Consider the following 19032-nt stretch of genomic DNA (forward strand, 5'->3'; position numbering starts at 1 on the left):
TTGGCAAGATTGCGGAACAACTAGAATTCTCATACAACGTTAGTAAGACTAAGCTGCTGCTACTGCTAAGTCACTTCAGTCGTGTCCGACTCTGTGCGACCCCATAGACGGCAGCCCACCAGGCTCCCCCGTCCCTGGGATTCTCCAGGCAAGAACACTGGAGTGGGGTGCCATTTCCTTCTCCAATAAAATGGTACAATTACTTTAGGAAAAGGCCTGTCAGCTTCCTATAAACATATACGTACTCTACAACCCAATAATTCCATTGGTAGTATCCCCACAAAAGGTATGGCGATACTTGTACACAAAAGGACTCGTACAATAACATTCAGAGCAGCTTCATTCATAGTAATTCTACATTGGAAGCCATCCAAGTGTCCATCAATAGGAGAATGAATAATATACAGGATATGTTCACACAATAGAGTCATACTCGGCAAGAAAAGGAGTGGATGATGTACACCCGCAACACCACGAGTGAATCTCAAAGATCTTATTCTGAATGAGAGAAGTCTTACACAAGAGAGTGCATATTGGGAGCTTCCAAGTATATGAAGTCCGAGAAGAGCCAAAATCAACTCATAGTAGAAAACAACTAGAAGAGCAGTTCCCTTGAGAAGAGCAAAGGCTGGTTTGAAAGGGAACTTTCTGAGGTGACGTGTGTGTTCAGAATCTTTATAGGAATCTGGGCTACACAAGATAATCACTTACCAAAACTCAGGTACATTTAAGAACTGTACACTTCACTGTATATTAGTTGTATTTCAAAGAAAAAATCCTATAAGCAAATACTCAACTATAGGTGATAATGTGAACACTGAAACATTTAGGGGCGTGTACACTGATACTGCAAATTTAACCTGAAATCCTGAAAAATTAGAGAAATTAATGGGTGGGTGGAAGGGTGCTTAGATCAATATGATAAAATAAAGGTAAGTTGAGGGCTATCTGAATAAGCAAATGTGGCAAAAATGTTAACAGTAGAGGCTGGATGGTAAGTATATAAGTATTCAGTAAGGTTTGCTGTAGGTTGGAAAATGTTCATTATAAAATGCTAAAAGAAGAAGGAGGAGATTAATGAAGAGGAGGAGGAGGAGAGAAAGGGAAGGAGAGGCAAAGGAGAGAGAGAAGAAGAGGTAAAGAAAAAGAGAAGAAGAAGGAAGAAGAAGAAGGCTATCAACTCTGCAAACTTTTTAAATTTGAACCCTGTAGTAGTCCTGGCTGCACCAGCCCCCCAAGACTCTCCCCACCAAAGGAGTAGGGCTCAGTCAGCTTCCAAATTTGCTGTAAAGTCAGACAAAAGGGTCCTTCTTTCCAGGGCTCTTTTCCTTTGTTAAAAAAAAAAAAAAAAGTTAGTTGGAATACAATGGCTTCCTCAAATGTTTAAGCATTCATTTATTCCTTCAAATTCATAAGAGGGATTACAGCAAAAAGCTGAGAAACAAACCTATACAGAATTTGACAAATGTCTTACTGTCACCATAAGGGAGAAGTTAGAGCCTGAGATATCGTGTGCTTTGACAGAACCAGACAATTAGAACTTTCAGAAGGAATAACCCACAGTTGTTAAAAAAATATCAGACCTATGTGGAAAGCCGGAGTTTGCCTGCAATCCCTCTTTTAATGCTTCCAGACTGAACAGTCCACTTCGGGGAGATAAAAGTCTTTGCAAAAGAATTCTCTGCGGTAGGAGATCTGAAGATGCTGACATGAGGGCTGCAGGAAGAAATCTAAGAAGAAGGGAAACGCTGCACTGAGATAGGAGTTGAGAGTGAACATGATTTAGGTCGCCACAACGTTGACTTCAAAGGCTCTTTCTCTCAAGTTTGCTTTGGGATGGCTTTGGAGTCTGCCATGTCCCAGGTTTTCCTGTTCAGCTCCACGTAGGGTAATTTGCTCATCTGGTTAAAGGCAGCCCATTCAATGTACACCTACACGTTCCTCTAGATGTGTCTGCAAAAAGCCTTTCATATTAAGACATATACACATTATGAAAAGAGTTCTTGAGCAGGCTTCCTGCCATTTTCTTTTTTCAAACACAATCATTGGATATGCAATAGCAGTATGAGGAAATTCTACTTTTTGAGTGCCTACTGTCTGTAGGCACCTGCTGGGTCATATGCTATGCCTATAGTGACTTCCAGAGTCAAAACCTACCCTGAACGTCAGCTTCACACACAAGGATACCAAAGCTCGCAGTGTGTTAGTGCCCCCGGGTCCCCAGCTGACAAGCAGTTGTGGTCAATCTCAGAATTACTTCTGCCGGAGTCCAAAATCCACATGCCTTCCATTTCATCCTCTTCGTGTATTCTGTGACTATTTACATCCACACCATATCTCTGTCCATCAACGGCAGACTGGAGACTCAGGCTGTCTCCAGTGTTGAAAGACACACCAAGTAATTCACAGTTGTAGTATTCAGGGCTGCCTTCGGCCCCAGATAGACCAGCCTTGCGTCCAGGAAACCAACCCAAGAGACATGATCTCCTCTGGTTACAGGGCAGAACTGAGGCCTCCAAACACCAGAAAATATAAGATGCATTTTGTACCTTGAAGGCCTGGGGTAAGAGCTGGAATAGGATTTATCTGGGTGAAATGGGCATATTCCAAGAGGCTCTACCAATAAACTGAATCACTCCACAAAGCATTCCCCTCTCATACTGCTCACAGTTCCATGGTGTGAATATATAGTGAGATGCAGGTCAAGGTCATGGTCATTTGCAAAGGTGGATATTATCCCCAAGTAGGTCATTCATTAATGCAAAGAATTTCCCAAGGCATGTAATCTAACTTAATCTGATTTAACCAACTAAAATTTCTGTGAGTGTCCTCCCATCATTAACATTCTATGAGATTAGGAGATTTCAGATTCCCTTTGAAATAATAGTCTTTAGAAATCATTTCCTGTCAATCGTGCTAGCAAATTGCTAGAAAAGTGAAAGTATAGTCACTCAGTTGTGTCCAACTCTTTGTGAGGCCATGGACTGTAAGCCCTCCAGGCGCCTCTGTCCATGGGGATTCTCCAGGCAAGAATACTGGAGTGGGTCGCCTATCCCTTCTCCAGGCAATCTTCCCAACCCAGGGATTGAACCTGGGTCTCCTACGTTGCAGGTGGATTCTTTACCACCTGAGCCACCTATTAGTGTAGGTTTCTAGCAATTTGCTGCTTCCCTGCTAGTTCAGATGGTAAAGAATCCGCCTGCAATACAGGAGACCTGTGTTTGATCCCTGGATTGGGAAGATGCCCTTGAGGAGGGCATGACAACCCACTCCAGTATTTTTGCCTGGAGAATCCCCATGGACAGAAGTGCCTTGTGGGCTACAGTCCATGGGGCCATGAAGAGTTGGATACAACTGAGTGACTAAGCACACACACACTAATTAAACAAGTTTCATCTAGCACTTATTGGAGACAAAGATGTTGGCATGCACCATATCCAGTGGGATGAATTCAGTTCTACATTCAGCTCTGCAAGACAGAATATTATCTGCATCTTATGATAAGGTAATTCAAACTCAGAGAATTTAACTTATTTTACTGATACATAGCAGAATCCAGATTCAAGACCAGGTTTTATTCCAAGTTCAACACTCTAGCATACCATAAAAGCATTGCCTTTAGATCTCCAAGCCCTGGAAATTTCAAACACTTGGTTAAAGGACTTGGTTTTCATGACTTATATGTAGGGCAAATGCTTACAAAAGGCTGAACCACTGTGGTGAAGTGAAGTGAAGGTGCTCAGTCATGTCCAACTCTTTGCGACCCCATGGACTGTAGCCCACCATGCTTCTCCATCCATGGGATTCTCTAGGCAAGAGTACTGGGGTGGGTTGCCATTTCCTTCTCCAGAGGATCTTCCCAACCTAGGGATCGAACCTGGGTCTCCCGCATTCTAGGCAGATGCCTTACTGTCTGAGCCACCAGGGAAGTCAAGTCACTACCACTGTGGTAGTGGTTCTTAACTGTGGGGAGATTCTGCTTCCCAGGGGACAGTTTCCAATGTCTATAAACATTTTTGGTTATCATTCCTGAGAAGGTGCTGCTGGCATCTAGCGGGAAAAGTAAGGGATGTTGCTAAACATCCTACACCACACAGGACAGCCCACTCCCTCCCAATAAAGAAGCACATGACCCAGAATGCCAAGAGTACCTGGCCTGAGAAATCCTGCACTGCGGTTAAGAGAGGTGAGAAATGAAAAAGGGAAGGGTTGGGGAGGAATCCATCTGAATTAATACTTACAAACAGTACCTATAGCACGATGAAAAATGCTCTTTCCTTTCAACGCTATTTTTCTAAGCCAGACCCAGAAGAATTAAGAAGAATCAAAGTTTGAAAACAATCATATATCACTGATGTTACAAAGGGGCTTCCCTGGTGGCTCAGCAGTAAAAAAATTTAAAAAACATCTGCCAGTGCAGGAGACCCGGGTTTGATCCCTGGATTGAGAAGATTCCACGGAGAAGGAAATGACAACGCAGTCCAGTATTCTTGCCTGGGAAATCCTGTGGACAGAGGATCTTGGTGGGCTACAGTCCACGGGGATGCAAAGCCAGGCACGACTGTGCAACGAAACAACAAAACATAAACAACACAAACAGCCTTTTGTCTTTTAGCTCCTACAACCCGAGCTCTGCCAGGCAAAGGGCAGAGATGCAGATTTCCAAGCTGAAAATTCACATGGTCTTCCCAGTCTGCAACCATGAAGGCTGAGGGTCAACAGTGAGGGGAGAAGGCCGTGGCAGAAAGCTGAAAACCCAAATGCATATATACATGTGCTATGATTTTCCAAATGGTTGGAGTTGATGTGATCAGCAAAACACAAGTTCATTTAAAAACACTACTGAGGATGACCCAGAGGGATGGTATTGGGGAGGGAGCTGGGAGGGGGGTTCAGGCTGGGGAACACGTGTACACCCATGGCGGATGCATGTTGATGTATGGCAAAACCAATACAATATTATAAAGTAAAATAAATAAATAAAAATAATAATAAAAAAATAAAAACAGAAAAAAAAATAAAAACACTACTGAGGACATTGGCACTGTTTATCTTTTTAATCAGCAAATTAAAGAATTAAATTATTATGATAGGAGCTCACGGGTGATTGCTACTGACGCACAAGCATTCCGTAGACGTATACAACCAGAGTAGCACCTCAGATTTTCCTAAACCCAAAATGGAAACCATCACCAGTTCTAGAGAGATTGACAGCTGCGTCAGTCCTAGGGGAGAAAGTGCACCGCTGATTTCAGTTAGCGGATCATTTTCTTCTGATGAACTGTGATACCAAATTAGACTCTGGGATGATAACCAAGTCTGAGTATTCTAAACGATTGGATTTCCAGATTGTCATAAGGACCCACAGTCTGATCTGCAGGGCAGAGAGCAAGGCTGCAGCCGGGCTTGGCTGAAGGCCGTAGCCATGACCCCAGTCAGCATATTCAGCATTATCGCCCACTGAGAAATGGCCTTCCTAGTCATTCCCTGGCAGGAACCTTCATTTTCTGGAAATAAATGTCCTGCCCCTCCAACTACAGGAAGGTGAGGATGTAATTTAGAGATAGAAGGAAAGAAAGGAACTAGATTTGAAAATAATAGCCTCACATAAATATCAGACTAACATCAATCAGGTGGTTTCATAACACCTGAAACTTAAATAATCCCACTTAGGAAATATTTCTTTAAAAATTCTTGACAAGTCATCCGCCCTACATGAGAGTGGTTTGAAAATTCACAGCCAACGGGTGTGCTGTGACTTTCGGAACACATGTGTGGCCTAGGTATGCCTCCCTTCCCTCCCCGCACCCCTGTGCCTTGGGGGGCTGCTCGGGTCCACAGTCGCCCAAACCTGGATCAAACCCCAGCTCTGACTCAGACGACTCAAGTGATCACAAACCTACTAACCACACTTTGTCATTGCTGCATTAGTTGCTCAGTCATGTCTGACTCTGTGCGACCCCATGGACTGTAGCCCACCAGGCTCCTCTGTTCATGGGATTCTCCAGGCAAGAATCCTGGAGTGGGTTGCCATTCCCTTCTCCAGTGCATCTTTCCAACCCAGGGACTGAACCTGGGTCTACCCACCTTGCAGGCAGATTCTTTACCATCTGAGCCTCTAGGGAAGCCCTAAGTCTCCATTTTTCTCCAGTATAAAATGGGGCCGATGGATCTACAAACAGGGTTTTTAAAAAGATAGGGAGACCATGTGCACTTGTTTAAACCAGAGTCCTCAACTCTTATACAGGCAGAAGTTCCCTTCCCATTCACACCGAAAAAAATGTCAAATCTCACTTACCCCACAGTAAGAGGGAAGTTGGGGCTACCTCCAGAATACCGAGGATCCCAGGAGCTAGGGGTAGGGACACTTGGATTTTACTGTCACTTCTTGCACCATATTCTTTTTTTGTTTGTTTGTCTTTGTTTTTAAAAATGAAATGTTTTAATGCAAACTATTACGTATAGAATGGATAACCAACAAGGTCTTACAGTATAGCACAGGGAACTATAATATTTTCAATATCCTGAGATAAACTTTAATGGAAACGATTGTAAAAAATATATGTATATGTATAACTGAGTCACTTTGCTCTACAGCAGAAATTAACACTGTAAATCAATTATAGTTCAATAAAAAATGAAATGTTTTAATTGCTCATTTCCTTCCTTCAAAATTTCATGTTTGAAGTTTATAGGCCTCAGCTACATGAAAACGAATAATAAGTGTTATGCCTCTGGCTTACTGATCCCGACTAGCCTTCATTCCTAAAGACTAGAAACACCAAAGCTGAACAACAAAATGTTATATAGCTCAAGCCTGCACCATAGTCTTATTTCTGCTCCTTCTGGGTCCTCCCTCTGGTGAATTCCCAGTTATCCTGCCCAGACAGCTCCCACCTGTGATGGCTATCCTATCGCCTCCCAGCTCTGCCTCAGCCTGAATCAGCGCCCCCTTTCCTGTCATCCCCACAGCTCAGCTGACCCAAGGCTGTGCAGCAAAGTCAACTAAGAGCTTGGAGCAGAGCTTCTCACCCTCGGTACTAGTGACATTTGGGACTGAATGGCTCTTTGTTATGAGGCTAACTTGTGCCACGGAGGAGGCTTAGCTGCATCTTTGGGGCATGACTCACTAGATGCCAGTAGCACCCCCGCCAATCTAAGCACGGCAACCCCAAATGTCTCCTGACGACGCTGCCAAATGCATGGAGGACAAGGTCACCTCCTCTCAAAAACTGATTCTTTCAAGGCAACAGTGGAGGAGTTAGACTGCAGCAGAAAGGAAGACAAAGGCAGGTTGATACCTTAAGGCCCCTACATGCAAATGAGTTTCATTCCAAGAGTGCATTCGCAAGTCCAATTTGTTCCTAAGTCCAAAAACTTGGTCTGGCTATACCCAGCTAACAGAGTCATTATTGCTTGGAGCTTCTTAGCAGTAGCAGCTAACTCACTGCGGCTTTTATGCTTTGCTGCTGGACATCCTGGATTTGAAATAAAGATACTGCACTACTGTGCTCCATATGGTAAAATACACACAGGAACAATCACTTGTAGAAGATGTGCCCACGTGACAATGTACACCAGGCCCCTGAACTAACTTCAGTGATTGGACATGCCAACACACACTTGCATCTTTGAAAGGTCGCAACTTGGAGGTCCGTATATAGTGGACTTACTGTACTCAGTAACATCCTCTACTATTTAGTAGGGCTCTTCCCTTTGAGACCCTGGATGTGTCTTCTGACCTCTTCTCCATCCCCGTCCTTTGCAGACCACACCCACTGTTTCTCTCCTCTCTGGCCTGTTGCTTTCTTCAGTAATTTTACCCTTTCTTACTCTCTGCCCACTCTTACCCAGACAAGCTCATAATCCATGATCAGTAATCCCATCAAAGTGTTATCCTAAAAAAAATTGGAGGCTCTTCTCTTCAACAGAATTCTTTCACAGCCATGAAGAGCAGACCCAGGCTGCTGTTAACATAGCACCCCCACCCCCTTCTACCAATGGAACCACCCAGCTCAGTACATGGCACAGAGCAGCCCTCTGCAGATCTCGACGGTTGGCCTTGTACCCAACAGCAGTCATATGTGTGCTTCAGCCTTTTCATTTATCCTATGGGAGTGCCCTTCAAAGATGGTCTGAGTCAGCTCTTTCTAAGTCTGGAATTGGCCTATGGTGGCCTCTCTTTAAAAGCAGGCTTTCTCCTTTCATCCCTGTATCACTGAGAATCCCAGGGAAGCAGAGTTTTCTATAAAGACAGTGTCTTCTATTTAAGCCAAAGTGTCACTTATTCTGTAATATTCCTATTGAGGCTCTGGGCGTGTGTGTGTGTATGTGTGACAGGATGGGGAAGGCAGGGAGCCATAGGTGGGAGGGCGTGTGTGCATTCTAAGTCACTCCAGTCATGTCCAACTCTTTGCGACCCTTTGGACTGTAAAGGCTCCTCTGTCCATGGGATTCTCCGGGGATGAATACCAGAGTGGGTTGCCATGCCCTTCCCCAGGGGATCTTCCAGACCCAGGGATCAGACCCACATCTCCTGCATTGGCAGGTAGATTCTTTGCCACCAGCGCCACCTGGGAAGCCCTGGATGGGAGGGTGAGCAGGCTTTACGGGGAGCACGCTCTGGCAATTGAACAAAGAAGGGGTTTGATACCCATCACACTTCCAAAAGCTCATTTTCCTCTGTTGTTGAAGCTAAACTCAAGGGCACACTGCAGATGCCATGGCCTTGCCTCAAGGCCTCCTCGTCCTTGCCTTATCATTTCAATTTTCACAGGTTTAAGTGTCTCCCTTTGCCAATAACATTTCCCCTGCTGCTTATGTCCTTTCTATCTGACTCATATTGATCGATTCCTCCCAGTCTTGAAGCTGTAAAAGCTGCAGCAGCTGCTGTCCCCAGCCTGGCCCACAACCTCAGTAGCAGTTCTCCCTAGATGGCTCAGGCTTCAGGCCTGGGTAGGGTTCCCCACATGGAGGCATCTGACTTCGCGCCTGGCTGGTCACAGAGCCAGGAGGGCATAACCGAGGCATCTACTTCTCTATGCTGAAGTAACAGGTAAGGAAAATAAAGATCAAGAGGAACCTAAGAACTGGCCCCGTGCCACTCATATAGTACAGAGCTAGGACCTGAGCTCATGAGTTTGTTTCTAAATTCTTATTGGAGGACACTTGCTTTACAATGTTAGGTTAGTTTCTGCTGTACAACAGAGTGAATCAGCTCTACGTATACATATATCTCTTCTCTTCTGTATTTCCTTCCCATTTAGGTCACCACAGAGCATTGGAACTTATGACTTTTTATGCCTGATTCCCATTGTAACAATTTCCTCTAGTCTTTATTCCATTTTGAAAGCAAAGATTCCTTCTTACACTGGAATAATCTGATTTCTCCTTATTCCAGAATAATCCAATTGGGGGCTGCCATGCTCAGATGGTAAAGAATCTGCCTGCAATTCAGGAGACCTGGGTTCAATCTCTGGTCAGGAAGACCCCCTGGAGGAGGAAGTGGCAACCCACTGCAGTGTTCTTACCTGGAGAATCCCATGGGCAGAGGAGCCTGGTGGGCTACATACAGTCCATGGGGTTGCAAAGAGCCCAACACCACTGAGCGACTGGCACGTGGTATACACGGCCCTCTCAGCTTGGTTGGGTATTCCAAGGGACTCATGTGATATTTGGGGTCTTTCAGGCCCCAACCACGCTGAAGGCAGGGGCAACCCCAATATGTCAATAATCCCAGCCAAAGCTCTTTCTGCCAGCACGACCATGTGCTGCCAGATTCCTACAGAGAGTTTATTGTTTCAGTAGCTGGGGAAGTCCATCTCATTTAACATAAGAAGTGTTCTTCCGAAGAAAAAAAAAATTGTACACCTGGTGAAAACTTTTGATTCCTAAGTGCTCTGGGTCCAAATCTCCTTTTTAAAAAATTCACAGTCAAGGGTAGACAGGGTGGCAGCTTTTGGTGGAGGAAGCATCTGTAGTTAACATATACAGGATTTGTTAATGCAATCACATTTTCATGGACTTTCATTATAATTCCCAGGAAATGTTAATGAACGCCTCTTCATTTCTGATTGATCTTTAACTGGTGGTGGCTTTTAACACTTTGGCTTTTTGGTTTTCTCCTCTATTTCCCTAAAATAAGCAGTTTGTGACTTATCAGGGCATGTTTAAATACCCTGGGGACAGAAGCTGCTGGGGGGAGGCTGTTATTAACCGGTTGCTATTTAAACATAACTCTGTGACAGTGGCAAATCCCTAGGTAAGCCAAAGACCTGTTATGTAATAAAAATAATTGCCTTTTAATCAGCCTGTTGGTGACTGTGGATTTTTTTTTTTTTTTTTTTGTACCTTCCTTGGGAGGCAGCAAGGAACACAGAACAATTTAGTGAGTCAAAATCCTGGTAGTCAAGGTTTGACACTCTGCAGTTTATTTGCTTTGTCATTTAGGGTAAATCATTTAACAGCTCTGTGCCTCGAAATCACCACCTGTAAAACGGGATTACTGTGATGATCAAATGGCTACAAAGGCTGCCCACTTCTTTTCCTTGTGTCCTTTCATTTCCCAAGGCCATCTGGCCAGGTCGTTTACGGACAAGATGCTCCTAGACCACTGGCTGTCCTGTCTCCACTTGAGACTTGTTGGCAGCAGCACATGACCCATTGCCGGCCTTCAAAGTCACTGTTTCCCCTTTTCTCCACATTAGTGGGTTCTGCACCCTTCTCTGGTATCAGTGTCCAAGTGTGCAGAACCTCGAACCAACAGCAGCAGTCTCAAGGTGCCCCAGCCTTTGCACGTATCACACCCACCACCCAGAGCACCTTGCCACTTCATCCAATCTATAACCCCTTTCAGGAAAGACTGACTTTAGGAAAGACTCAGCACAAGCGTCACCTCACTACCTACAAAACCTTTCCTGACCAGTGTCTTTCAAAGCCAACTTTGAACTTACTCCTCCAGCCTTATAAACAGGGATCCAATCATGGGGCTCTATAAACCTCTCCTGAGCTTTCTTTTTTTATATACATGATTTATTTATTTATTGCTGCCCTGGGTCTTCGTTGCTGTCCGCAGGCTACTCTCTAGTTGCCATTTGTGGGCTTCTCCTTGCAGTGGTTTCTCTTGTTGCAGACCACAGGCTCCAGGCAGGCAGGCTTCAGTAGCTGCGGATCCAGGGCTCTAGAGCACAGGCTCAGTAGCCGTGACACATGGCCTTAGTTGCTCCGAGGCACGTGGGATCTTCCTGGACTAGGGATCAAACCCGTGTCCCCTGCATTGGCAGGTGGATTCTAATCCACTGGATCACTGAGGAATTCCTCTACTGAGCTTTCTTATTGAACACATCGGTCTCTTCAACTAGTTGGTGAGGTCCTTATGCAGGATGACCTTGACTTATTCAACATATATCTCCAATATCTAATATTGTATCTGATACTAGGTGCTCAGTAAATGTTTATTGACTGACTGACTTGATGAATTAGTGTTAAGCTGAAGCTGATGGCCAGCAGGGTGTGCTGGATTGAATAGTGTTCTCCCAAAATTCATATCCACCTAGAACCTGAGAATCCGACGTTATTTGGAAATAGGGTCTTTGGAGACAGAATCAAGTTAAAATCAGGTCATGATGGATTGGGATAGAACATCACCTAGTGACCAGTGCCCTTATAAGAAGAAGGAAATCTAAACAAAGACAGGTGTACAGAGGGAAGGAGGCCATGGGAAGACTTGGGCACAGCTAAGGAATGCCAAAAAAGACGCAAGAAAGGACCTTTTTCTAGAGCTTTCAGAGTGAGCACAGTCCTGCAGACATCCTGATTTTGGATTTTCAGCCTCCAGAACTGTGAAGGAGTAAATTTCTGTTGTCTTAAGGCACCCGTGTGTGCATGCTCAGTCACTCAGTCGTGCCTGACTCTTTGCAACCCCATGGACTGTAGCCTGCCAGGCTCCTCTGTCCATGGAATTTTCCAGGCAAGAATACTGGAGTGGGTTGCTATTTCCTCCTCCAAGGGATCTTTCCGAGCCAAGAATGTGGCCCTTGTCTCCTGCATCTCTGGCGTTGGCCGGTGAGATTCCTCACCACTGTACCACTTGGGAAGCCCCAGCTCATGGTAGACTGTGAAAGCGCCCTGGCAACTAATGTGCACAGTCAGTGTATGTCTCTGGATTGTTGAAGCAGCATATAAAAGGGTCTCTCCAACCCAATGCCTATTAAAAAAAAATGATTAGAATACAGTTGCTTTACAATGTTGTGTCAGTTTCTGTTCTACAGCAAAGTGAGTCAGCCATATGTGTACATATATCCCCTCCTTCTTGGGTTTCTTCCCATTTATGTCATGGCAGATCACTAAGTAGAGTTCCCTACAGGTTCTGATTAATTATCTATTTTATACATAGTAGTATATATATGTTAATCCCAATCTCCCAATTCATCCCACCCCACCCTTTTCCTTCTTGGTGTCCATACCAAGTTTATTCTGTACAACTGTGTCTCTATTACTGCTTTGCAAATAGCAGTTTTTGCAAAATAAATGCCAGAAAAAAATCACATTTTTCTAGATTCCACATGTATGCATTAATATATGATATTTGTTTTTCTCTTTCTGATTTACTTCAGTATGTATGACAGTCTATAAGTCCATCAACATCTCTGCGAGTGGCACAATTCTGTGCCTTTTGATGACTGAGTAATATTCTACTGTATATATGTACAATATTCCATTTTGTGTACAATGTGTTCTTTACTAAAATTTATTTTTAATTAATTTCTAATTGGAGTATGATTGCTTTACAATGTTGTACTAACTTCTGCCGCCCAACAAAGTGAATCAGCCATATGTATACACATATCTCTTCCCTCCTGAGCCTCCCTCCCACTGCCCCCCAACTTACCCCTCTAGGTCTTTATCCATTTCTCTGTTGATGGACATTTAAGTTGCTTCCATGTCCTGGAAACCCAACGCTTTTTGACTGGATAACAGTGGAGCTGGTATCCAAACCCAATAGACCCAAGTTTTTCTGACATCTAAAGGGCTGTTCTTTCCCCAGCACACCCTGCCTGGACTTCCTACAGCCAGGGAGAAGGTCGGGGGGCTTCCAGAATACCTCTTATACTTGCAGTTTCTCTGTCTCCCTTAAAACCGAGAAGACAGCTCAACCTCTGGGGTGCTCCTGCCTGGCCATATTCTGGTATCCTGATGGGCAGACTTGGATAGGTTACTTAATTTCATTGGAATTTAGATTCTTCACCTTCTCAATAACTAGCTCATGAGGATGTTGTATTAAATGAGTTCTTACAGGAAAAGCTCCTATTGTGGCATGTAATAAGGGCTCAATAAATGTGACCATCAGACAGTAAAGAATACACCAGCAGTACAAGAGACTCGAGTTCAATCCCTGGGTTGGGAAAATCCCTGGAGAAGGGAATGGCAACCCACGCCAGTACTCTTACCTAGAGAATTCCATAGACAGAGGAGCCTGGCGGGCTAGTTTATGGGGTCACAAAGAGTCAGACACAACTGACTGAGTGACGAATAAATAAATAGCTCTGGAGCATCATTATCATTATTCTTTTTCTCAACTTCCAAGTCCAGGCCACCCCAACCTGCACCCCAGTGCCCACATACACCATTCCTGAGAGCATCCAGCATTTTGAGTTCCACTTTACTTAACCAGCTCCAGGCAGAAACAATAGTTTGAATAATGTGCTATTGCCTAAATAAAATTATTCCTGACCTACAAAAAATGGGTTTCATACGGTTTGATTTAATAGATGCCAACTCTTTTTATCCTTAAAACAGAGAGACTTAAACAAAGGTACCTTGCTAGCCTTCCAGGAGAGAAATTTTAAAATAATTTTTAAAATGTTTTTGGGACTTCCCTGGTGGTCAAGTGGTTAAGACTCTCGGCTCTTAATGCAGGGGTCCCCACTACAATCCTTGGTCAGGGAACTAGATCCCATATGTCTCAATTTAAAAAGATCCCGCAGGCCACAACTAAAACTGGCACAACCAAATAAATACATAATAAATGGTAAGTTTAAAAATTTTTTAATAATCGAAGGAGTGATAAAAGTGTATGCCCTTTGCAGCCTCCCCTGGCAAGGAGGGCAGGGGTCTCCTGGGAATGGAGTCTGTCTGAGATGAAATAGGTCCGCCCCTCCCCATAAGATGAGAGACAAACCCAGGAGGGAGGGATGACCCTCCCCAACTCTGGTGTGGGCGGTCTAACATGTGAATTGGCCCAGAACACAATAGTTAGCACTTTGGCCTCTAAAGAATGAGGAGGAGGACTTGAAAGCCCTGAGACAAAGAGGATCTGTGCTCTGAACACCCAAGCTGTCCTCTTCAACTCTCGAAGAAAGGCCTCCCCTGACTTAGGGCAGGTGGGCAGGGCCACCTTCTCTGGCTCCTAACTCAGTTCCTTTGAAGGCAGCTCCAATCTTCTCTTTCTCCTGGAGAGCCCCTGCTGCCTCCCTCCACCCTGTTAGCACCTCATTAGCACCCTGCTAGCAAGAAAATCTATTTCAACAACTCTTGCTAACACAGTAGGGCCTTCCCCTGCACTGAGGATCCTCTCTCTCGTGACAATGGCACAGCTGAGCTTGCAGCCCTGCCCAGCTGGCTCCCAAGATGCCTCTGACCTCAGCAGGTCCCAAGCCCTGTGGGCCCACGGTCTCCCACGTCTGCCAGTACTGGGGGAGGCTGGCGATGGGGGCCGCCTGGGACTCAGGACCAAGCTGCCCAGGACTCCTAGTAACTCCCAGCTGCCAGCAATCCCAGTCTCCTTGGCTTTAATGTAAAAGGAGCCACCTTATTTACAAGAGCCAAGATACAGAAACAACCTAAGAGAGTATCAACAGATGAGTGAATAAAGAAGATGTGATACACACATATACACACCCCCCCCACACACACAATGGAATATTGCAGAGCCATTAAAAAGAATGAAAACTGCAACAGCAGGAGTGAACGGGGAGGGTATGATATTTAGTGAAATAAGTCAGATAGACAAATACTGTGTGTTATCACTTAAGTGTGGAATCTAAAAAATAAAACAAAGGAAAAGTGAAAGTGTTAGTCCGACTCTTTGCAACCCCATGGACTGTAGTCCGCCAGGCTGGCTTCTCTGTCCATGGAATTCTCCAGGCAAGAATACTGGAGTGGGTTGCCATTCCTTTCTCCAGGGGATCTTCCCAGCCCAGGGACTAAACCCTGGTCTCCTGCATTGCAGACAGATTCTTTTCTGTTTGAGCCACCAGGGAAGCCCTCAAAACAAAAGAACAAATAAATATATTTTAAAAAAGCAACCACCTCTTGATGTGCTCTGTCCATGAGATTCTTCAGGCAAGAATACTGGAGAGGGTTGCTATGTCCTCCTCCATAGCACAGCCAATAGTCAGACGTGACTGAGGCAATTTAGCGCACACACTGGATGTGCAATTACAGAATTTCATTGATGTCCACTCCATCAGCAAAACTCATTCTCTGCACTTTAATGTGCTAAAGCTTGATAGATGTGCTCACAGAGGCATCATTATTCATTGGCTCTTCTGCTCTCCTTGGTGTCTTCACCCAAATGACTTTAACCAACAGTTATCAGACACTTACCATATTGAAGACCCTATGTGAGTTTGCTCACATAGTCTCAGTGTTTTTCGCCATGGGAAGTAGGACATCAGGGTTGGCTAGGATTGACAAGCACTGACCCAGAGATGGGGACTATCTGCAGTGGTGAGTCTTGGCAGCATGTGACTCTGCAGTAGCGAAAAAGAGGAAACCCGTCAACTTAGGGCAACTTGATAGGCTATTTGCGCTTCGGTAAGTGTAGGGATGCGAAGAGTTGACTCATTGGAAAAGACTGATGCTGGGAGGGATTGGGGGCAGGAGGAGAAGGGGATGACAGAGAATGAGATGGCTGGATGGCATCACTGACTCCATGGACGTGAGTCTGAGTGAACTCCAGGAGTTGGTGATGGACAGGGAGGCCTAGCGTGCTGCGATTCATGGGGTCGCAAAGAGTCGGACATGACTGAGCTACTGAACTGAACTGAACTAAGGGTAGAGATGACAAAAAGGGAAGCAGGTACTAAAAATTTCTAAAATATGATTTAGTCTCTGGTCCTATTTGGCATCCACAAGCAATGCTGGAGTTTGGACTAAGTAGTGAAATTTGGAGCCTCCCAGCCATAGTCCTTTCTAAGTGAAATTAATTCCTACCCTCACTCAAGGGTCAGATTAGGCAGCTATATTTCATATCCCAGGATACCTTCCCCTAACACAGTCCATAGCTCCAGGTGAGCACCTAACAAGGGCGATCCTTCCTTACGCCTAGCACAAATGGAAAGATAAGCTGAGACAATTAGAATTCTTTTTGTCTGCTTGGGACGCACAGAAAGATGAAGCACACCAAGATGCAGAAAGCATGATGGAACAAAGTGTGGAAATATAGAGGGATTATGGATGCGCCTTGTGCAAGCCAGGCTCGTGAGGCTCCAACGAGAACACGGAAGCAGAGGAAGCAAGGGAGAGAGAAAGGAGCAGATGCTCAGTGAGGAGCCGAGATCTGAGCAAAGACAGGGGAGAAAAGAGCAGGGTGGGGGGAAGAGGTGGAGGGGAAAGGGGATGGGGGAGGGGAGGGGTAGGAAGGAAGAGAAGGACTCTGCAGCAGCCCCGTGCGTGAGAAAGGAGGAAGAGAGAGACCTAAAGCTGTCTCCGTCTATGATAAGCCTTCACTTTTTCCTCCCGTTCCCATGGAGTAAAACACACAGTTGTGCTGCCTCCCTTTTCTGAGGTTTCTGGTCCTTGCGTCCAGGAGGCATCAACCAAAAGGGCTGCCGTCCATGGGGTTGCACAGAGTCGGACACGGCTGAAGCGACTTAGCAGCAGCAGAGCTTCCCTGGGGGCTCAGTGGTAAAGAATCCACCTGCCAATGCAGGAGACATGGGTTCAATACCTGGTCGGGGAAGATCCCACAGGCCGAGGAGCAAGAAAGCTGGTGGACCACAACTGCTGAGCTTGCGCTCTAGAGCCTGGGAACTGCAATTACTGAGACCTCGCACCACAGCTGCTGAAGCCCGTGCGCTCTAGAGCCTGTGCTAATGCAAGAGGAGAAGCCACTGCAATGAGAAGCCTGTGCACCACAGCTAGAGAAAAGCCTGCACAGCAATAAAGACCCTGAGCAGCCAAAAATAAAATAAATTTTTAAAAAATGTAAAGCAGGCTCTAAAAGATGACTGCACTGTTCCCCTGGTATTGGTATGTAAATGGAAAAGTACAGAATGTATCAACGAGGCCTCTCCTGGAATCCTCAGGGATGCCTCCGTTTCAGGATTCAGAAGTTCCCCGATTTGAGGAAAAGAATCCACACATATCCATGGGTCCCCCACAGCCTCAGCAGGGCCCAAGGCCGCACCTGTAATCAAACACATAAATATCCCTGCGGTGCAATATATGAATATTCACACCACACGGATAACCTCCCGTCAGATAAGGTCACATTTTTGCAGTCAGATGAGTTCAGATCAGGTCAGGTTTTGCTGCTAATTAAGTTACGAAACACATTTCCATTTTCTGAGCTCTTGCGGAATTGCAGATAAGGCATTGTGAGCCTGCTGTATTTGCCAGGGAAATACCAAGTTCACTGTCGGGGGCCTTCTGTAAGCAAAACAAGGAAGCCCCAAGGATGCCCGTGTGGGCCGTCAAGGTGATGGCCACACAGAAAGCAGCCGGAGGGCCTTGGAGCATGGCCAACGCCCTGGCTGGCAGCAGCAGCCTGGCTCGGAGAGCTCAGGGCTCTGATGACTCACCGCCCCTCCATGTGCACTCGTCAGCCCTTGACCTCCCGGCAGAGCGATGCCTCTTTTCACAAGATTCAGCAAATCCAGCCCCCAGGGAACTGACCAAGAGTCACATGCCTTGCGCCAAAAGACCTCATTAAGCATTGCCTGCCATGGGAACCTGGGCCTTCCTGGAGCTTCCTCACCCTCCCTTATTCCTCATGGCCATTGTTTTATTAGGTTTACTCACCTGCATGCATTTTCTAGGGCATCCCTGATGACTCAGATTGAAAAGAATCCACCTGTAATGCAGGAGACCCAGGTTCAATCCCTGGGTCAGGAAGATCTCCTGGAGGAGAGCATAGCAGCCCACTCCAGTATTCTTGCCTGGAGAATCCCATGAGCAGAGGAACCTGGAGGTCTACAGTCCATGCAGTTGAAAAGAGCTGGACACAACTGAGCAACTAAGAACACACACATGCATGCATTTTCTAAAGGGGAAGGACCTTACAGGTCGAACTCTTCCCCGGCTGGCTCTGTAGCCCACATCTCAGAAGAAGACTGAGATCCATCTGGTTTGGGGGACTGGTACTTGATCCAGTGGGACCTGCAGATTCACCTCAATTCCCCAAGCCTTAAATGAGCACTTCTGTGTGTGAAGCCCTGGTCTAGACTGTTCCAGGAGCTCACAGATGAATAAGACCAGTAGCTGTCATCAGTAGAGGAGGAAATGGCAACCCACTCCAAGATTCTTGCCTGGAAAATCCCACAGACAGAGGAGTCTGGCAGGGTCGCAAAAAGTCAGACATGACTGAGACTGAGCACACACACATGCTGTCCTCAGGAAAAGGGGAAAGTGAAAAGGGAAAGTGTTAGTCACTCAACTCTTTGTGACTGCTTGGACTGTAGCCCAACAGGCTCCTCTGTCCATGGAATCCTGCAGGCAAGAATACTGGAGTGGGTTGCCATTTCCTCCTCAGGGGATCTTCCCAACCCAGGGATTGAACCTGGGTCTTCCTCATTGCAGGCAGATTCTTTACCATCTGAGCCACCAGGGAAATAAGGAGGTAATAAATTTTCCAGTGATTTTCTAAGTGTGAGGCGCTTCACCCACATCAACACACTGACACTCATGACTCTCCCAGGAGCTGCCTGGGTTCATTTGACATTCCAGGTCGGGGTTTGGGCAATGGGAGTTCTTCCCTACCCAGAGATAAGACCCGTGGAGATGGAAGAACAAACTCAAAATTGTGACCCT

This window comes from Bos indicus x Bos taurus, chromosome 21 (genome assembly GCF_003369695.1).
Source record: "Bos indicus x Bos taurus breed Angus x Brahman F1 hybrid chromosome 21, Bos_hybrid_MaternalHap_v2.0, whole genome shotgun sequence".
In the NCBI taxonomy this organism is placed as follows: domain Eukaryota; kingdom Metazoa; phylum Chordata; class Mammalia; order Artiodactyla; family Bovidae; genus Bos; species Bos indicus x Bos taurus.